The sequence below is a fragment of the Danio rerio genome, chromosome 17 (assembly GCF_052040795.2).
Source record: "Danio rerio strain M-AB ecotype USA chromosome 17, GRCz13ab, whole genome shotgun sequence".
Lineage (NCBI taxonomy): Eukaryota > Metazoa > Chordata > Actinopteri > Cypriniformes > Danionidae > Danio > Danio rerio.
In genome coordinates this window covers 5,160,001-5,180,745 of record NC_141037.1, presented here as the reverse complement: position 1 = coordinate 5,180,745, position 20,745 = coordinate 5,160,001, and the positions used below count along the sequence as shown (strand labels likewise).

Here is a 20,745-nt window from a genome sequence, read left to right as displayed (position 1 = left end):
ACACACATTAAGTCCCATAATGCAATTCAAAACTATAAATAAACAGGGAAAAATAGCATGAATGGCTAATTTAGGGTTATTTTGTTTACAGTGCACAAATCAAATGCTTGCATTTCATTTAGTTCACACGTTAAACACTCACACAAATAAAATAAAAATAAAAAAACTACTTGTTTAGTGCCCTAAAATTGAAAGTGTCTTCACACTACCTGCCCTTTAGCAAGTCTGCTTCTCCCGTGTGAATCATTCTCCACTTTATCCCTTGAAAAAAATAACCTACTCTCAGTGAAGAAACATCTTTTATTGGGTTGTGTTGGGGTTAAACATACGTCAAAAGAAAATCGCAACTTGACTTTCTTATGGATCATAAAGCGAGCCGGTGGGAAATGCGGCCTTCCTCTCGCAGGGCAGGTTTCTCTGCACCGCTGCTAAAAATGCCTTGATGTCCAACTGTTTCAAAATGGACAGTTTGAGTTCATTACAGGGTCTGTAACAGCTATGGGGCATCTGGACGCTTTAGATGAACGTGTGTGTGTGTGTGTGTGTGTGTGTGTGTGTATGGTTTACAGATGTCGAGGAAGACACACCCTACCTATCAAGAGCAATATGATCTTCAGCTGCACAGATAAAACATGGATTCTCATGGAAACGAGCGGGCAGATGTTATGATGCACTGGATTCCTGCGGCATTCCTCAGATAAGGTAGCCAACATGATCGTCTTTATGATTGGTAATTGGTGTCGAGATTGCTTTAATGACCGAGATAAGCGTGCAGGAATCGTCCTCTCTGATGGCAGGAATGATAATCAGCTGCTGCTTCACATGTGATTTGTGGGAAGTTGCAAATTGGGCTACATTTTGACCTCTACGCAGCAAAAAAATGGTTTCTTGTTTAGTTTTTGGCTTGTTTCCAGTCCAAATATCTATAGAAATAGCATTTTCTAGACAAGCAAAACATATTTTCTTGTTTTAAGACATAATGCGGCAGAATCAAGTGAGTTTTTCTTTAGAACAAGCTAAATACATTCACCGGCCACTTTATTAGGTACACCTGTCCAACCGCTAACGCAAGTTTTTAATCATCAATAACTCAATGCATTTAGGCATGCGGACATGGTCAAGACGATCTGCTGCAGTTCAAAGCGAGCATCAGAATGGGGAAGAAAAGGGAGTTAAGTGACTTTGAACATGGCATGGTTGTTGGTGCTGGCATCAACAACCATGCCACGTTCTTTTCACGCACTATCATCTCAAGGGTTTATAAAGAATGGTCCAAAATAGAGAAAATATCAAGTGAGCGGCAGTTTTTGTGGGTGCAAATGCCTTGTTGATGCCCGAGGTCAGAGGAGAATGGCCAGACTGGTTCCAGCTGACAGAAAGGCAACAGTAACTCAAATAAGCACTCGTTACTACCGAGGTCTGCAGAAGGGCGTCTCTGAACATGTTTGAACACCACAGCCTACCTGAGTATTGTTGCTGATCATGTCCATCCATTTATGACCACAGTGTACCCACATTCTGATGGCTGCTTCCTGCAGGATAACATACCATATCATAAAGCGCAAATCATCTCAGACTGGCTTCTTGAACATGACAATGAGTTCACTGTACTCAAAAGGCCTCCACAGTCACCAGAGCTCAATCCAATAGAGTACCTTTGGGATGCGGTGGAAAGGGAGATTTGCATCATGGATGTGCAGGAAACAAATCTGCAGCAACTGCGTTGATGCTCTCATGTCAATATAGAGCAAAATCTTTGGGGAATATTTCCAGTAGCTTGTTGAATCTGTGCCATGGATTAAGTATTAAGGCAGTTCTGCAAGCAAAATGGGGTCCAGCCTAGTACTACTAAGGTGTACCTAATAAAGTGGCCAGCGAATGCTATCTCACAATGGGGTAAGAAATGTAATATTATGGCAAAAAAATAAAATAATAATAAATAAACAATGATTTAGCTTGTTTTAAGAAAAAAAAAACAACAACAACTTAATTTTGACATATTATATCTTAAAATAAGACCATATTTGTTGCTTGCCTAGAAAAGGCTTCTTAATTGTAGTATTTTTAGCTATATTCTACTTTTGTCTAAGCAAAGTCAGACCTTACTGTCCTCATTAAATCATTAAAAATTAAGGCATGATTATATTTTATTTTTATAAAATAAGCGTAATCTAGAGGCCTTTTATATAAGCCACTTCTCATAGCAAATGATCTACTAGAAGTCAAGTTATTATTGGTTATTCCTAAAACTTGGAAAGGCGACAAGACTTTTGTCAGGTAGTGTATAATGCATTATAAAAGGCATTTCTATGGATTAACTAATAAGTAGGGATGTAACGGTATCAGAATTTCACGGTACGGTAATACCTCGGTATGAATGTCACGGTACGGTATTTATTGAATCATTTACAGGAAAAAAAAATTTTCATACAAATTAGCCATCTATCTGTTAGCTTTGAAACAGGAACTTCAATTTTATTAACAAAAAATTATTAAACCATGTAAAAAAATAAAGTTTCAATTTAGTAGTGTTGAAAACTCATCACATTCAACATTTAATCACTCGCTCACTTAGATAGAGATGGGTTTAAAGGAAAATTATCATATAACTATAATCTGGTAAAAGCTGGTATCTCTGGGTATTTACAATGTCCCCTGCAACAGAAAAACCCCTCTCATTTGGGACTGAGGATTCTGTGACAGAGAGATATGACTTGGCCCATGTTGACAGCAGTGGGTAACGTTGTGCATTGTCTTTCCCCCACTTGAGAGGACAAACCATGAGTGAGATAGAGGTCTCTTTGCGGTACAAGTCAATGTCTGCATCAATCTGAACAGTGTGCTGTGTTTCTGCAGTCCCCATGACTGTTATAAGTCGTATTCCCCAACTTGCAGGCACGTGCACACATAGGGCTCAACCTGTGCAGTGCACATGCCCTTTTTAGTCTTGGATAGAAAATGCCCTTCCAAAACGATCAAAAGTGCCCCCGCGACGCGACACACCCTCCGTCCAGTCCAGCCCTTCAGTAGGCGCGCGATAACACCTCTCTTGAGTATGCGCGCTCAACCCCCCCTCGGCGCTTTACAATACGCGCGCCACAACACAGCTGATCCGAACGCGCGCGACAGCACCGCTATTCAGCACGCGCGCGGCGACAACACCCGCTTTAGGTTCGATCATTTCCATCTTTTTTTCATCTCCGCTACTAGCAGCACACTCCATTTCCGCATTACTGGATCTGTAGCGACAACAGACCGCAAAGGATTATGGCCACGCCGGGGCTGATGGGAAATGAAGTTTCAGCTACCTCCCGTTCGCTTCATTCGCCTGAGCAAATTTTCTCAGAAGACCTATAGTTTTACCGAGTCATGCGACTTCGGTAATATCGAAAAAAATTAATATTGCGGTATGACGGTATTTACAATACCGTTACATCCCTACTAATAAGTATTAATAAGTATAAAATACTAATAAGTATTTTATATATATATATATGTATATATATATATATATATATATTAGGGATGTAACGGTATTGTAAATACCGTCATACCGCAATATTAATTTTTTTCGATATTACCGTAGTCGCATGACTCGGTAAAACTATAGGTCTTCTGAGAAAATTTGCTCAGGCGAATGAAGCGAACGGGAGGTAGCTGAAACTACAATTCCCATCAGCCCAGGCTTGGCCATAATCCCTTGCGGTCTGTTGTCGCTACAGATCCAGTAATGCGGAAATGGAGTGTGCTGCTAGAAGAGGGGATCAAAAAGAGCTGGAAAACTCTAAAGCGGGTGTTGTCGCCGCGCGCGTACTGAATAGTGGTGTTGTCGCGCGAATTCTTATCAGCTGTGTTGTCGCGCGCGTTCTGAATAGCGGTGTTGTCGCGCGAGTTCTTATCAGCTGTGTTGTCGCGCGCGTACTGAATAGCGGTGTTGTCGCGCGAGTTCTTATCAGCTGTGTTGTCGCGCGCATACTGTAAAGCGGGGACGGAGGGTATGTCGCGTCGCGGGGGCACTTTTGATCATTTTGGAAGGGAACTTTCTATCCAAGACTAAAAAGGGCATGTGCACTGCACAGGTTGAGCACTGTGTGTGCACGTGCCTGCAAGTTGGGGAATACGACTAATAATCAGTCATGGGGACTGCAGAAACACAGCACACTGTTCAGATTGATGCAGACATGAGATCTCTATCTCACTCATGGTTTGTGCTCTCAAGTGGGGGAAAGACAATGCACAACGTTCCCCATTGCTAACAACATGGGCCAAGTCATATCTCTCTTGTCCCAGAAACCTCAGTCCCAAATGAGAGGGTTTTTTTCTGTTGCAGGGGACATTGTAAATACCCAGAGATACCAGCTTTTACCAGATTATATTTATATGATAATTTTCCTTTAAACCCATCTCTATCTGAGTGAGTGAGTGATTAAATGTTGAATGTGATGAGTTTTCAACAATACTAAATTGAAACTTAATTTTTTTTTACATGGTTTAATATTTTTTTGTTATTAAAATTGAAGTTCCTGTTTCAAAGCTTAAAGATAGATGACTAATTTGTATGTCATTGACACTTTTGGCGCTTTTTTGGAGTATTTTCATAAGTTTTGTTTTTTCCTGTAAATGATTCAATAAATACCGTACCGTGACATTCATACCGAGGTATTACCGTACCGTGAAATTCTGATACCGTTACATCCCTAATATATATATATATATATATATATATATATATATATATATATATATATATATATATATATATATATATATATATATATATATATATATATATATATATATGGTTAGGGTTAGGGTTAGGGTAGTCAATTTGAACAGAACACAAGAGTTAAGCAGTCAATAATAATGTATTTCCTAAAATGCATTGTTCTGTATTCTTCTGAGAATGTCCAACAACCTCTTCTTGCATTGATTCCGACTAATGAATTTGTGCTGAGATACTGACCTTTGACCTCAGTCACCATAGATAATGCAAGTGTTTCTCCTCCCGCTTCCAAGCTGATAAGCCTGTTTATTTTGCCACACTCAAGTAAAAAAAAAAAAGCCTACTTGTATCATAATTAGGGGTCACATGACTCTACCGCTGCACATGTGCACATGCGACCGGCGTATTGGCTGGAAACAGCAGCAGCAGGCCTTGATTTTCAGGCGAGTTTGATGGAGGGAATTTGTCCTGAAGCCTTTCATTTAGCTCATAACCGTGAACCAGGAACTCATCTGGACTGCATTTGCACCGTAGGGGCCTGACCACAGCGCGGGGAAATCACAGAGCCAGAATTGCCGTATGCAACAGAGGCTATTTTTATTTACTTCAGGAGGCAAACGCGTTAATTTATATGCGTGCAAACATTCGACTTTTGAATAGTCCTCTCAAAAAAAAGGGCCAACACCAGTAAATAGGTTTGTGTACGCGAGGGTATTAGTCTTTCTCTCTCTGGTTTTAATTGTTTGTTTTCATTGCCCCAAGTGTATAAACTTTGGATGAGCCAGAAAGTGTGGAAGCTCCTCTCTCATGATGCATTGCGCTTCAACATAACACATATAGACTCAAACACACAAGTCCAGTGATGCTATCATTTGTTGACATGCAGGCTTAGAGAATGATTCTGTATGTACTGGATGTTTACACAATAGCAAGTTGGATTGTTTCATACAGAGCCTGGATGGTTGCAACCAGGCCTGGATTGGCTAATCGGGAAGACAGGGAGTATTCCTAGTAGGGCCGGTTCGTTTTTTTGGCCGTGAGGGCTAATAATTTTGTTATAATAATTCTGACTTCAACTGTGTTAGAAACTTTGTCTTGTTTTCCGTTATTCTTAAAGGGCCATGAAACCCCTCATTTCAGCAGGATGTTTTCTCGCCTCTAGTTTGGAAAAAGTCAGGAAAGTGGGCGTGTCTAGCTCTGTTTGGGTGGGAGTGTCGGAGGAGGAAAAATGGGCAGGGTTTAAATAAAAATGGGAGTTGCCATTTGTGCATGCGCTGCCGACCGAGAAAAAAACACACGCAGGGGAGAAAGACAGTGTGTTTAATAATGGTGGGATGTTTGATACCGCACGTCGTATAAGAGAAAAAAGCCTCTGCACTTCTCTCTAACTCAGATGCACTCAGGAGGTCAGAAAGCCGTGTGTGTGTAAACTATACTGTCACAAATTGCGGCGAAAATTCAACACGACGGTCTGCAAAAGTTTCCTTACAGTGTTCACGTGTCTACACTCAGAGAGCAGCATTTACAGAGGATCTTTCAATATTGTAGTGATATCAACGTACTGTAAACTAAGTAACTTAGAAATCATTTTGACTAAGGTCTGTCTGTAAACACTGAAAGAGTACAGCTGACCATACCAACTAACTTTGCCATCTGAATGAACAAATAAAGGGCGCTGATCGCAAACACTTACCAAATCTGTAGACAGGAGAATCAGCACATACTGGAGCTGCGTCTTTTTTTATAAAGGAGACGAGCAGCAAATCTGAATCTCACCATTGATGAGAAATGCTCTTGAGTAAAAATTGTTCCAAACAAACGCATTTCAGCCGCGCGTCACTTACACGGATCCACGCGTGAGTCCAGCAGCGCGCTCATAGAGAGAAAATGAAACCAAACCTTCACATTATGAAAGCAACACTGGCCACACGTATCTCCAAACAATTCTTATTCTTTTCTCACAACTTTTGGCAACACGACGTGTGTCGTCTCTCTGCCGTCTGAACACTGAAAACAGTCTAAGAAAGCTAGCATGCATATTAATGAAGTTGCAGCGTATACATAATGGCGCGCGCTGATTGGTTCAAACCAAGCCTTACTCATTAATGAATGCAACACACTCAGAGATGTAATACGGGATGCTCAGGTACAGACGTCCAGTCTGCACGCTGGAATACACGCTAAGATCTCATGGCCGTGACGCAGCTTCAAAAATTAGTTTCAAACCGGAAGTACGAATTTGCTCAAAATAACGCAAAAACAACCAATTTTCACTTTTTAGTGAAATATATGTGTCCTAATAGTGTTTATAGCAGTGTGGGACACATATACGACTGTCAACAGCTCAAAAATTGTGTTTTGGTGTTTCGTGACCCTTTAAATCAAGTTAAAGTTAATTGAGAAGTAAAATTACTTAGGATATAAAATTTTGACCAAAATTAAGCTAATTTCATGCTGAATTTAAACTTAAAAGCTTGAAGAAAACAAATTACCAGTGGAGTTGGAAAAATAAAGGGAAAATAGATTATTTTAAGTGCAAATTTATTTATTTTTATTCAGCTTAGAGAACAAGCACCCGGAGGAAACCTACACCAACACGGGGAGAACATACAAACTCACACAGAAATGCCAGCTGGAGCTGGGACTCGAACCAGAAACTTTCTTGCTGTGAGGTCACAGTAGAGCTGCACGATTCTGACTAAAATGAGAATCGTGATTTAAACTAAAGATCACTTTAAAATAAAGATCACGATATTCTCACGATTATCTACGATTCTGTAGATGTAAAATAAAGGTATGGTAAAAACAAACATATGGCACAACCTCGATAATAATATTATGTGTAGGTCTACTGGTTTCTATAAATAATTCTATTCTACTTATAAAAATTAAGATGTTGAATTATTATGTTTGAGATTTATGCTTGCAATCTGTCATATTAGACGATTTTATTCACTGGTAAAACCAGACATTTGCCATTATCAGATGATATTCAACAATATATAGGCTAGAGTAGTTATACTGACATTGTAAACATTTATTTTCATGCACAACTGTGTGTTCGCTGTGAAAGAAAAAACATCAAATGCTTGTCGTAATCATAACTCTAAAGTGGATATGATCATTTAAATGAAGTGCACACTTTCGGTTTCATTTAGACTGATAAGTGCTTGTTCATACTTCGCGCGCGGCTCCCAAACGATCACTCTGTGCCACAAACTGAATATTATTTACAACTGTTTTACCTGTTACTCGCAACATATGCAGGTTCTGTTCACTGAAGTAGACGCGTGCGTCTATCATTAAGTAGAGCGAGCGCGCGCCCTCTCTGTGATAACAGCTCACGGTCAGCAGCTCATGTCACGTGTGATTTCCCGATCGTGAAAACATCATTATATTAAGACAAAAATGATATTTTTAGGTGAATTATACCTTATAAATACATTATGTGACTCATTCAACATCATTTGGAGGTGTCAAAGTCACTGAGCAACGTGTGTGAAACAATGAAAAGACTCGTGCAGACGCCTTTTTTTCTCTCCTGAACTTGAAATTATGATTGGCGGAATCGTAGAAATGCTGGATCAAAATCGTCTAGGGCAGTGGTTCTCAAACGTTTTTCATCAAGTACCACCTCAGAAAAAAATTGTCTCTCCAAGTACCACCAAAATGAGCAGTATTGAAATACAATAGCGTAGTAGGCCCAGTAAAGCAGCTACAACTCTGCAGTTAAAAAACATGGCAGATTACATTAGAAATATAGGCTATATGTCATATATGACATATTATATACATGATTTTTGATCAATTTTGAAATGTGTATGGCATGTACATGACATATTTCATTCCTCCGCGTACCACTAGAAGGAAGGCTGCGTACCACTAGTGGTACAGGTACCACAGTTTGAGAACCACTGGTCTAGGGGGTCGAATCGAGATCGCGAGCTTTTAACGATTAATTGTGCAGCTCTAGGTCACAGTGCCACCAATTTAGCCACTGTGCTGCCCCTGTTTAAAAATTTGCAGACATTTATACAGTAAAAATAATAGAGTTACTAAGTAATAATAATAAAAAATAACCCAGATAAACTTATTTTCCTCTGAAAAGCTCATTTAGTTATGATTAACTTTCAGAAAACAAGACTTAAGAGCTGTGCTTCCCATGTGAATCTGCTTTTAACTTAAGAGTAATTAAATATTTGTTTTGGAAACAAGACAAATCTGTCGAGTAAGACATCTGTTGAGCTAATCTAGTTGGCGTTACTGTAATGTGAGTGTTGATGTTTGGGATGTTTCTCGTTCGCTTTGAATAAGAGCCTCTTCTATACAAATGAATGTAAATAAGATGCTTCAAATGAGAAACAGACTCAAATTTAAGTTGTTTTTCCACTGAAAACCTTCCCTTCACCACAGCTCTCAAATCAAGTCTAAACGCATGCAGGCACAAATGAGATATGAGAGCAATCGTAGGACTTCCGATAAAAAAAAATAGCATGCCAAACATACTTGCAGTGTAAAAGACATTCATTAAATAACAGTTTCTGTATTTCACGATTCAGTGTTTTTATACTGTATATATTTATTTGTGGTTGTGAATTGCATTATGGGATGTTGATCTCTGCTCTGTCGAATTTTGATGTTAAAGGGTCATGACACCCATCACTTTCGGTTCAGGTCTACCTCAGAGTTTTTTCAAAAGATGCATCATAGTGGGCGTGGAGCTCCGCCAGCAAAGTGCAGGAGTGGGCGTGGCCAGCAGGGGAGAAGGAGGGGAGCGAACAACTGTTGTGTTGTCAGTTAGCACACAAAATGAGACACGAGGAGACACATGATTTTATAGTTTACAAAGTTAAAATGCAAAGAAATAAACAGTAATTTAATGCTACATTTGTTATTCGTAATTTCATATACACACAACCACAATTTATATCATTATAAAGATAATCGTGTTCATATAAACACTATAAATGAGGACTTCTCCCTCAATCCCCGGGTCTGAATGCAGACTCAGTACAGCAGGTCTCTTGCCCTGTCTATTTCAACCATTAGCCCTGTTGGTAATCTATAGGATTTAAGCGAACATAGCAGCACGGCGATGTGTCTAAATGTGAACAAACTCCTGATAAAAGACAACGTCCGCCATTCTCCAATTCTCGTACTGCTCTCCCGACAAAAATGCTTGCAGTACACAAACAGCTTTGCTGTATCGGCCCTGACAGCATTGCAGGGAAAAACATGCAACAAACCCCGTGGATCATGGAAACAAATACATACAACCCTTTATGAACGGCTAAATACTGTGTGCCGTGGCTCCGTGTCTCACAGCTTGGCACTGGCAGGTCTGCCTTGCCTCTGGAAAGCACGTGCAGTCATGAATAGTTAAGAAGCCGGCTCTCCTCATAAGATAAGAAAACTCAGCTATGAATAATCTTTGCACTTGCAGTACTGCGCTACGTTGCCGATTTTGATCCGCCCCAAAATTCATTTTAAACCCAGAAGCTGAAATTATCTGACAAAAGCTCCAAATTATCCAGTTTTCTCCACAATTACAGCTAACAGATGCTAACATTGTCCTAACTGATGCTCAAAACACACAAATCTGTTAACATCTCAAAAAAAGTACTCAAGGGTTTCGTCAACCTTAAAAAAATCAACTCTGCAGTATAACACAGTTACTTTTTGACATTTTAGGAGAAACCAGTTTTTAATTTTTAAATACCATTTTAAGGTCAATATTATTAGCCTCTTTAAGTTATATATTTTTCAGATAGTCTATACAGAATAAACCATAGTTATACAATAACTTGCCTGATTACCCTAACCTGCCTAGTTAACCTAATTAACCTAGTTAAGCCTTTAAATGTCACTTTAAGCTGTATAGAAGTGTCTTGAAAAATATCTAGTCAAATATTATTTACTGTCATCATGGCAAAGATAAAATAAATCAGTGACTAGAAATGAATTATTAAAACTATTATGTTTAGAAATGTGTCAAAGAAATCTGCTCTCCGTTAAACAGAAATTGGGGAAAAAAATAAACAGGGGGGCTAATAATTTTGACTTCAACTGTATATCTCGAAATTAATTTATAAAAAAACTTCACTTAAAACAACATAGGAAATAATATATAGAGAATTAAACAGCAGAAAGCATATGTATGTACAGTTGAAGTCAGAATTATTTGCCTGAATATTTTGTCTCCGATTTCTGTTTAACGCAGAGATTTTTTTATCAACATTTTTAATCATAATAGCTTTAATAACTCTAATAAAATAACTTTAATAATAATATTAATTACTGATTTATTTTGTCTTCACCGTGATGACAGTAAATAATATTTGACTAGATATTTTAAGATGCTACTATTAAGCTTCACTAGGTTTAAAAACTTAACTATGTTAATTAGGGTAATAATAATAATAGGGTAATTAGACAAGTCATTGTATAGCGATGGTTTGTTCTGTAGACAATCCAAAACAAATATTGCTTAAAGGTGCAGTAGGTGATTGTCTTCAGAAACATTTTTGTTGTGCTGGTTGAAAGTCTCTTCACAGTCCAATAGTAATGATTACAGTAAATGATCTAAATGTGTTTATATGTATTTTTATATTCTGGGTAACAGGCACGTGCACACATAGGGCTCAACCTGTGCAGTGCACATGCCCTTTTTAGTCTTGGATAGAAAGTGCCCTTCCAAAATGATCAAAAGTGCCCCCGCGACGCGGCACACCTTCGGTCCCGCCCTTCAGTAGGCGCGCGACAACACCGCTCTTGAGTATGCGCGCGACAACACAAACACAGCTGATCAGTACGCGCGCGATAACACTGCTCTTCAGTACGCGCGCAGTATACTCCCCCCCCCCCTGCACATGCCCTTTGGACGGTCTCTGCACGGGCCTGCTGGGTAAAGCACAAAACTAAAAAATGTTCCAATAATCCAATTAAATACAGTCGGACCGACATCTCCCATAATTCTAATAAGCAGCTCAGACTGTCTGTCATCAAATGTAGATTTGGACTTGTTGGATTGTTTGGATTTGTTCACGCAGATCCGCCATTCGCGGGTGCCTGTCTGCATAAGCGGCCGCGTGGTCACGAGACAGACCGGGAGAAATCAAATCCTGAATCAATATTGGAGTTACTTTAGCACACTGGAGGAAGGACGACACCATGGCTGAAGTATTACAGTTAGACAGGTAATGTTCTGTGTTAAAACTGTTTTAGTCAGGCTAAGCTTATGTTAGATTGTGTTCTGTTATGAACAACTCACATGCACAGACGTGTTGATCAGCCACTGAAATCTCCCGGTGAAAGATTGATGTGATTATTTTCAGTTTCATAAGGTCCTTTTACAGCATCTATAATGTAGATTTATATTTAGTTTAACAACAAAACACCAGTAAATAGCGCTATTCGCCTAGCCTGCTTTACTGAGCTGAAGTTGCTTTTATATTCACATTGGGTCATTTTTGAACACTGACAGCCTTCCTATACTGTTTACCGCTACTCTGAATATTCGCTCTGAAATAGCATTTAAGTGTGGCTAAGTAATACATGTAATTCCTGCACGCCGCTGGCTAAACACTAACTAACTGGCGAATGACATGAACTAGAATGTTGTCTGTCCGCTGTTGTGACGTGGTGCGCGTGCGCGCGATTTCAGAGGGTGTGGCTTTGAATCAAAGTCCCTCCCCGCCGTCCTAAGATAATATGCTAAGCGGTTAGCATTTTGGCAGATCACCTACTGCACCATTAATGGGGGCCTACAATATTAATCTTAAAATAAAAAACATTTTTACTCTAGCTGAAATCAAACAAATAAGACTTCCTCCAGAAGAAAAAAAATATTTCTCTTCTTCTCGCGGGTTTGTTCAGCATGGTCTCCAGGTGCAGAGGGATCGCGCAGGTAATTACAGAGGAAATTCCCAAACCACAGTGACACAGCCGACTGATGAGCTCGCACTGTGTCATTTGACTATTCTTACGCATAAATCCTCAAATACCACCCTGTGCATGAGTCAAAAATGCCGGTTTGAGAGCTGAACTCGCTCTCTTTGATGTGCTGATCTGCTGTCTGTGTGTGTACTGAGTGTGCCTCAAAACAGCTGCACCTTTGCTTTCTTTCTGTGTGCAATCTGCATGGGGAGGATGCTATAGAGGACATGCTGCTAATTTGCATTCGTTGAAATGAATCATTTTATCACCATTCGGAGTCTTTTAAGGAGTCGGTTGATATACTTTTTATTCAGTCTTATGAGCTGAAGTTTCACCCGTTATTATGGTGGCTTGGGAAAGTCAACACACTGTTATATGTTATGTAAACTTCTTCTTCTTAGACTATTTTAAGAACACATCTCCTCCTAGACCATTCATACTACAACCACCAAACTAACTCCAAACATCCAAACTATACTGAATTAAGTTGCTATATCTTTTACAACTGATCTGACTTACGGTTTTCCCAAATCTGACATGGAAAATTCTGAAAAATCCCATTGACGTAACATTGGACCAAACTTTACTTTGTCATACACACTTCAGGTTGGGTTTTTTTTAACTCAGACTACCAATCTGCCAATCACTGATGACCTTTCAACTTACTAGCACCACCCTAGCAACCACTTACGGCACCCTAGCAACTGTCCCATAGACTACTGTTGTAAAAAAAACTGCCATTGACTGTACATTGGACATACTAACAACACACCAATTCATACAAACAACATACTAATGACATACTAGAAACATACTTACGATATACTAGCAAACATGCTAATTTATACTATAAACATACTAGCAACATGCTAATTAATACTATAAACATACTAGCAACATGTTATTTAATACTATAAACATACTAGCAACATGCTAATTAATATTACAAACATAGTAGAAACATGCTAATTCAAACTAAATTCATGCTAACAAGTTTGTGCTAGAACCATACTATCATGCCAATTCATACTAGAACCATGCTAGCAACATGCTAATTTATGGTAGAAACGTGCTAGCAACATGCTAATTTATGTTAGAATCTGTCTAGCAACTACTTACAACACCATAGCAACCACCTAGCAACACATTAGCAACCGCCTAGCAACACATCATCAACCATCTAGCAATGCCTTAACAACCACCTCACAACCACTCAGAACACACTAGCAACTGCCTAGCAACACCTGAGCAACTACTCAGAACACCCTAACAACCACCTAGCAACCACCTAGCAGCAGCTTAGCAACGACCTAGAGCACCTTAGCCACTGTCTGGCAACACCTTAGCAAAAGCTTAGCAACACCTTAGCCACCACCCAGCAACACATTAGCAACCACCTAGCAACACCTTAGCAACCCCCTAGCAACACTTTAGCAACCACCTAGCAATACCTTAGCAGCCACTTAGCAATGCCTTGGCAACCGCCTAGCAACGCCTTAGCAACCACTCAGAACACCCTAGCAACCTTTTAGCAACACCTTAGCAAATGCCTAGAACACCCTAGCAACCACCTAGCACACCTTAACTAACCCCTAGCAACACCTTAGCAACCACCTAGCAATACTTTAGCAACCACATAGCAACACCTTAGCAACCCCTAGCAACACTTTTGCAACTGCCTTGCAACACCTTAGAAGCCACTTAGCAATGCCTTAGCAATCGCCTACTAACGCCTTAGCAACCACTCAGAACACCCTAGCAACCTCCTAGCAACACCTAAACAACCGCCTAGAACACCCTAGTAACCACATAGCAACACCAACCACATAGCAACACCTTAGCAAACCCCTAGCAACACCTTAGCAACTGCCTAGCAACACTTTAGCAACCACATAACAACGCCTTAGCAATTCCCTAGCAACACCTTAGCAACTGCCTAGCAACACCTTAGCAGCCACTAAGCAATGCCTTAGCAACCCCCTAGCAACGCCTTAGCAACTACTCAGAACACCCTAGCAACGTCCTAGCAACACCTAAGCAACCACCTAGGACACCCTAGGAACCACCTAGCAACATCTTTGCAAATCCCAAGCAACACCTTAGGAACCACCTAGTAACGATTTAGCAACCGCCTAGTAACGCTTGAGCAACCACTTAGAACACCCTAGCAACCGCCTAGCAACCACTCAGAACACCCTAGCAACCTCCTAAAAACGTCTTAGCAACCACCTAGCAACCACTTAGAAAACCCTAGCAACCTCCTAGCAACGCCTTAGCAACCACCTAGCAACCACTTAGAAAACCCTAGCAACCGCCTAGCAACACCTTAGTGCCGAAGGAACTTAATTCCTTCAAATTGTCCCAACACAAATCAATGAAATTAACTTAATTGTTATAACAAATTGAAGTGGATTAAACATAAAATGAGTTTTTGAGGAGTTTTTTTTGCCAAACTGTGATGTTTCAGCTCATTTTAAATAAGTAGTTTAAACAAGCAGCACTTTTTTTTAGGGTGCGATATAAAAATATTCATCAAAGGCGGCAACATCAAAGCTCCAAAAATACAATTTATTAAATTAAAAAGGCCAAAAAAAAAAAAAAACACTCTTTGTGGCAGCCTTTTTAATTCAATAAATTTCATTTAAAAAATTTGAAAGTTCAGTTCATTCATTCATTCATTTTCTTGTCGGCTTAGTCCCTTTATTAATCTGGGGTTGCCACAGCGTAATGAACCGCCAACTTATCCAGCAAGTTTTTACACAGCGGATGCCCTTCCAGCTGCAACCCATCTCTGGGAAACATCCACACATACACACACACACTCATACACTACAGACAATTTAGCCCACCCAATTCACCTGTACTGCATGTCTTTGGACTGTGGGGGAAACCGGAGTACCCGGAGGAAACCCACGCGGGGAGAACATGCAAACTCCACACAGAAACGCCAGCTGAGCCGAGGATCGACCCAGCGACCTTCTTGCTGTGAGGCGAACGTGCTACCCACTGCACCACTGCTTCGCCCAAGTACAGTACAGTGTAATATAAATTAAAAAAAGAGCAAATCCAACGATGCGAAAAATACGATTTTCAAAATGTCATTCATTAATTTTCCTTCTGCTTCGTCCCTTTATTCATCAAGGGTTGCCACAGCAGAATAAATAGCTGCAACCTAGTACTGGGAAACACCCATACACTCTCATTCACACACACACACACTACGGCCAATTTAGTTTATTCAATTCACCTGTAGCGCATGTGTTTGGACTGCGGGGGAAACCGGAGCACCCAAAGGAAACACGAGGAGAACATGCAAACTCCACAGAGAAATGCCAACTGACCCAGCAGGGACTCGAACCAGCGACCTTCTTGGTGTGAGGCAAATGTCATCTAATAAAATGTAAAATGCAGAAGTCCATTATACAATACACTTTTAATTCATACTGGATTATTCAGTACTGGGTTGCAGCTGGAAGGCCATCCGCTGCGTAAAACAAAAGCTGAAATAGTTGGCGGTTGATTCTTTTGTGGTGACCCCTGATGAACAAAGAGACTAAGCCAAAGGAAAGTGAAGGAATAAATTAAAACAAATTACATTTCAATCATTGTTAGCTCTAATTAGTTTGTTTAAAGTCAGCCCATATGCATTGTTTGCAACCACTGTAAGAGCGGTCTTTAAACCACAGCGGTTCGAACTGTAGTTCTGCCAAGCGACTAAAAAGTAATCAGCATGATGGTAAAAAAACTGTACATTTCTAGTCAAACCATTCTTCTGAAGTCTCAAACCAAAAACAGAAATAAGGGCAGCATTAATAGCTATAAATGTGGGAGAGCGTTGATATTATGTGATTGTATTGTATTGGAATATGTAACAATTAAATGTTGACGTTAAATCAAAAGTAAATCACAAATATTTGATAATGAGATGATTTAATGACAATAATTCTCGATGGTTACAACTGTATTAATTACAAAATACTGTATAAAATGATAAAATATGAAATGATAAACATATGGTATAAATTGTACCCAGCTTAAATGTAAAATTAAAGTTACCATAGGTAGAAGGAGAGACACAGGGGGAGGGAGAGAGAGACAGAGAGCAGGCCCAAAAGCCTGATAGCAGTAGAGTCAGAGAAGATAGACTCCAGAGGAAGAGAGGAGCAGAGCAGGAGAGAAGCAGGCCAGGAAAAGAGAGGGCAGAAAAAGAGACAGAGCCAGACTTTACCACCTATTTTGTGTCTTTCTTGACCATGTGACCACCAATGCTGAGACATTAGGTGCGTTCGACATGAAGCTCAGCTGCAGCCGGTGATCAACGAGATTAGCCGAGCGCAGGCGGGGCGGAGTTGAAAACGGAGCCGTCAAGACGGACAGCTGGACACTTCGGGACTTAAAGTTGCTGCAGTCATGATGACCGATCACATGGCGTCATCATATTTTTTTGTTATTTTTATTTATAACAACAAAACATTTACAAATAAAGTAGAATACAGTCTCTACAAACTATAGTTCCTTTTTAAACAATAAGGGAGAATTATGAATAACATATAACAAATGCATGAGAGAAATAAGAGGAAATGAGAGGTTAATATAAACATAAAAACGAACAGGTCTATTAAATACAAAGCAATAAGCTTAAATTCTAGGAGTTAAACATCAATCTTTAGGCTAATACTTCTTGTTTGTAAAAAGCAAAACCAGATGTTTTGATTAGGTCTTAATAAGTAAGATTATTTGGATAATGAAAGTATTTTCAAAAAAATAAGTGAGCTATGTAGAAGTTTCCCAGAAAGAGCAGGTAGCCTTTAAACTGCTAGACAGGAAATAAAATATATATTTATATTATAATAATAAAGCCATTTTATAATGATTTAATAAAATAGTTCTTTAACTTAATTTGTTAAGAGAGCTTTAAGGTGGCAGGATCAATGATGATGATTATTTATTTCAAGTCTGTATTTGAGTTCATCTTTAGCTTATTCACTAAAATATACACTAAAATAGATAATTTAAATTGTTCATGGAGATGGATGCAGTAAATAGTCTGTATAAAAAAGTAAAAAAATAAACCTGTGCAAACAAACTAACTTTTATAACCAGATTATTTAACAAAAGATGATACGGCAGTACAATATTTGTAGTCTTTTAATAAGTAAGATGTGTACAGGATAGAGGGTATGAAAAGTAATTTGTTTGTTTTGAAACTTTTGAATCGGAATTTGTCCAATTATAAACCTGAAATACACGTGTTTGTTGTCATGTGGTGAACTCGGCCAATCGTGTAATATCGGTGTCGTCATCAAAGCTCCTGCAGTCGCTCTTCAGAAGCTGCACGGTCTGAGTTTGCCGTCTGATCTCGGAGCGCTGTCGCGGTACTTTGATGCCACATATGACAGTCACGTGGCATCGGCGCAGCATCAATCCGGACAAGATTTCTAACCAGCATGCACCGCTTTAAGACAGATTTCGATCGATCTGCGCAGCGCTGCATGAAGTCGAACGCACCTATTCAAACTGACCAATCAACATGTGACCACACCATAAAACCCCCAAAGTCCACACAACAGGCCATGATATTATCAGTATCTGCCTTTGGAGTCAGCAAAGGACCTTCTTGAGTCAAAAAGCATGTTTTGTCATATAAACAAATGCATATGATAATTTAGCCTCTTACACCACTTACCCTAAAAAAAACAAAAAACAAAAAAAAAGCTGAGAAAAATCCAATGAATCATTTTTTTCAGTGCACTAAACGCTTAATTGCAAGCTGTCGAGTCAAGTTTAGCACCTGCAAACATGGTCATTTAGCGCAGATGTGCAAAGATAACAGTGCACGACAGCGTGCATGATTCATGGCTCAAAACTGCTGCTTTCAAGTCAAGATTTTCATGGCGCGTCACCAGCACATACACTGTAAAAAAAACGAAGGCTTCCACACAATCCCTTCATGTTGTCTCAATTCATCTTTAGTTCTCTAGTGCTTTTACAATTGTGTCAGAGCAGCGTAACATAGAAGTTGTAGTAAATTAAAGCTGTGTCAGTTCAGTTTTCAGAGCTGAAGTTCAGTTTAATTCAGTTCAGTTTGGTTCATTTTTCATAGCTGAAAGTCCAAACACTGAACAGCAAATCAATTAACTTTATTGCTAATGCAAATTTTAAGTGGATTGAACATAAAACAGTCAAGCTGTCCCCAAAAAAACCTCAAGAATTGTGTTGACTCAGCTCATTTCAAGTGAATAGTTTTAACAACCGTTCTTGAGTGTTCTTCAGCTCTGCAAGTCCTCGTGTGCTGCGACAAATGTTGCTCCTGTCAAAGCTCTCCAACATCAACATCTGATGTCACGGAGCAACCATGGAAACGGCAACAACTTACTATAGGACTTATTTTGTCACCGTCAAACTCTGGACATCGCACAGAAAGCATAACATTCACCTCGTTTTCAAAATAGCCAGCGCTTGCCAAGGCCTCAGAGAGAAGTATTGGCTAGCAACAAAACAAAAAAAAACCCTCCACCATAACAAACACACTCTGACAGTCAGCTGTAGATTCGGCAGACCTGTAATTTCATGTGCAGTCGCCTGTGTCTCTCTGAGGAGATTTATTTTTGTGTAAATACATGCTTTTACTTGCATTGGCTCTCACCAGCAGATGGCAACCATTAGTCCAATCTGACTTAAAACCAAACACAGGCCGATATATATATATTTAAATACTCCTCGACGTGTGTGATCAGGTCTCGCGTTTGAATATGAGAGCTCCGTTTTAGCATTTAGGTTTCCTTGAGTCATGCTTTCCTGCGTTTTGCGCATGCCAAACTTTTCCAGATTGCACGCAGCACCTGTCATTTCTTGCCTGTGCCTTCCAATTATAAGATTTAGAGTCAGCGTGACACCAAAACTGAAACTGTTTGGGGTTTTTTTGTGTGCATGTTAGTGATTCACACCAGCCACTTTATTAGATAAGCTTGATAAAGGCAGAATGTGAACTTTTTATCATTAAGATATCCAAAAACCACTAGAACTGTGGTATCTGGGGGAAATAAGTATTAAACACGTCACCATTTTTATCAGAAAACCTTTTTCTAAAGGTGCCGTTGACTCCAGATTTTCACCAGATGTTGGTAACAATCAAATAAATCCATATATGCAGAGAAAACAATGAAGTTATGCATAATAAAATGAAATGATGCAGGGAAAAAGTATTGAACACATGAAGAAAGGAAGGTTGAGAGAGGCAATGAAAGCCCAGACAGCAGCTGAAATCTCTCAGTAGTTCTTCAGCAACCCTCTGCCCTTCCTCAATGTAAACAGTCCCGTAGTCAGGGGGGTTAAGTTGGTTCGGAAGAACCACCACCCCTCACTGACAAAAGTCCACACTTTGTCCCATAAGAGCTCGTTTTTTTGTCCTATTTTGACTGCTATGCCATCATAAATAGTGATGATAACCCATTGAAACCAAGCGGAATAGAGAGGGCGGCGTCCCCGACACTACCCTCAACTCTCGCGCCCTCAGTTATATCTGCGTTTAGGGCGAGGTCTGTGACACTACCCTCACCACCCGTGCTCTTACCATGTCTAGGGCGGCAGAATAGAGAGGGGGGCAGAATAGAGAGGGTGGTGTCCGCAACAGAACCCCCAACCCCCCTTCGTTTTCACTTTAGGTTTGAGGGCGGCGTGACCATCCTTTGCCTAGAGCGGCAGTTCAACTTTAGTTATTCAGTTTTGGCCAATGCTAACCACAATTTTCATTTTACAATCTGACGTAAGTTAAGTTATCTTTCGCTGCTGCATTGTTTTTAAACAGAGAAAACATTTTACAAGTAACTTTGATTCTAAATATCAAAAGGTGTGTAGGACCAAAAGTGGACCATATTGAAATTGATTTGAATACCAATTTGGCGATTTTTGTTATCCATGATCTTTCAAATTTACATTTTTTACAGGAGAGGCTAGAAAAACTGTTAAGTTCTACATTATTATTATTATTATTATTATTATTATTATTATTATTAGTATTATTATTACTACTACTACTATTAATGTTTTATAAATTTTTTTTTTTTTTTTTACTTAGGAAAAGTCCA

At 39.5% G+C, this 20,745-nt stretch overlaps 1 long non-coding RNA gene across 2 annotated transcripts in view; it reads left to right on the top strand.

Moving 5' to 3' along the window:
• Nucleotides 1-581: 581 nt before the first annotated feature.
• LOC147832992 (uncharacterized) overlaps nucleotides 582-20,745 on the top strand; it is a 77,619-nt gene continuing 57,455 nt past the window's right edge. For both annotated transcript variants that reach the window (XR_015512997.1, XR_015512998.1), the window contains exon 1: nucleotides 582-702. This is a non-coding gene — a long non-coding RNA (uncharacterized LOC147832992). The remainder of the gene's footprint in view (nucleotides 703-20,745) is intronic.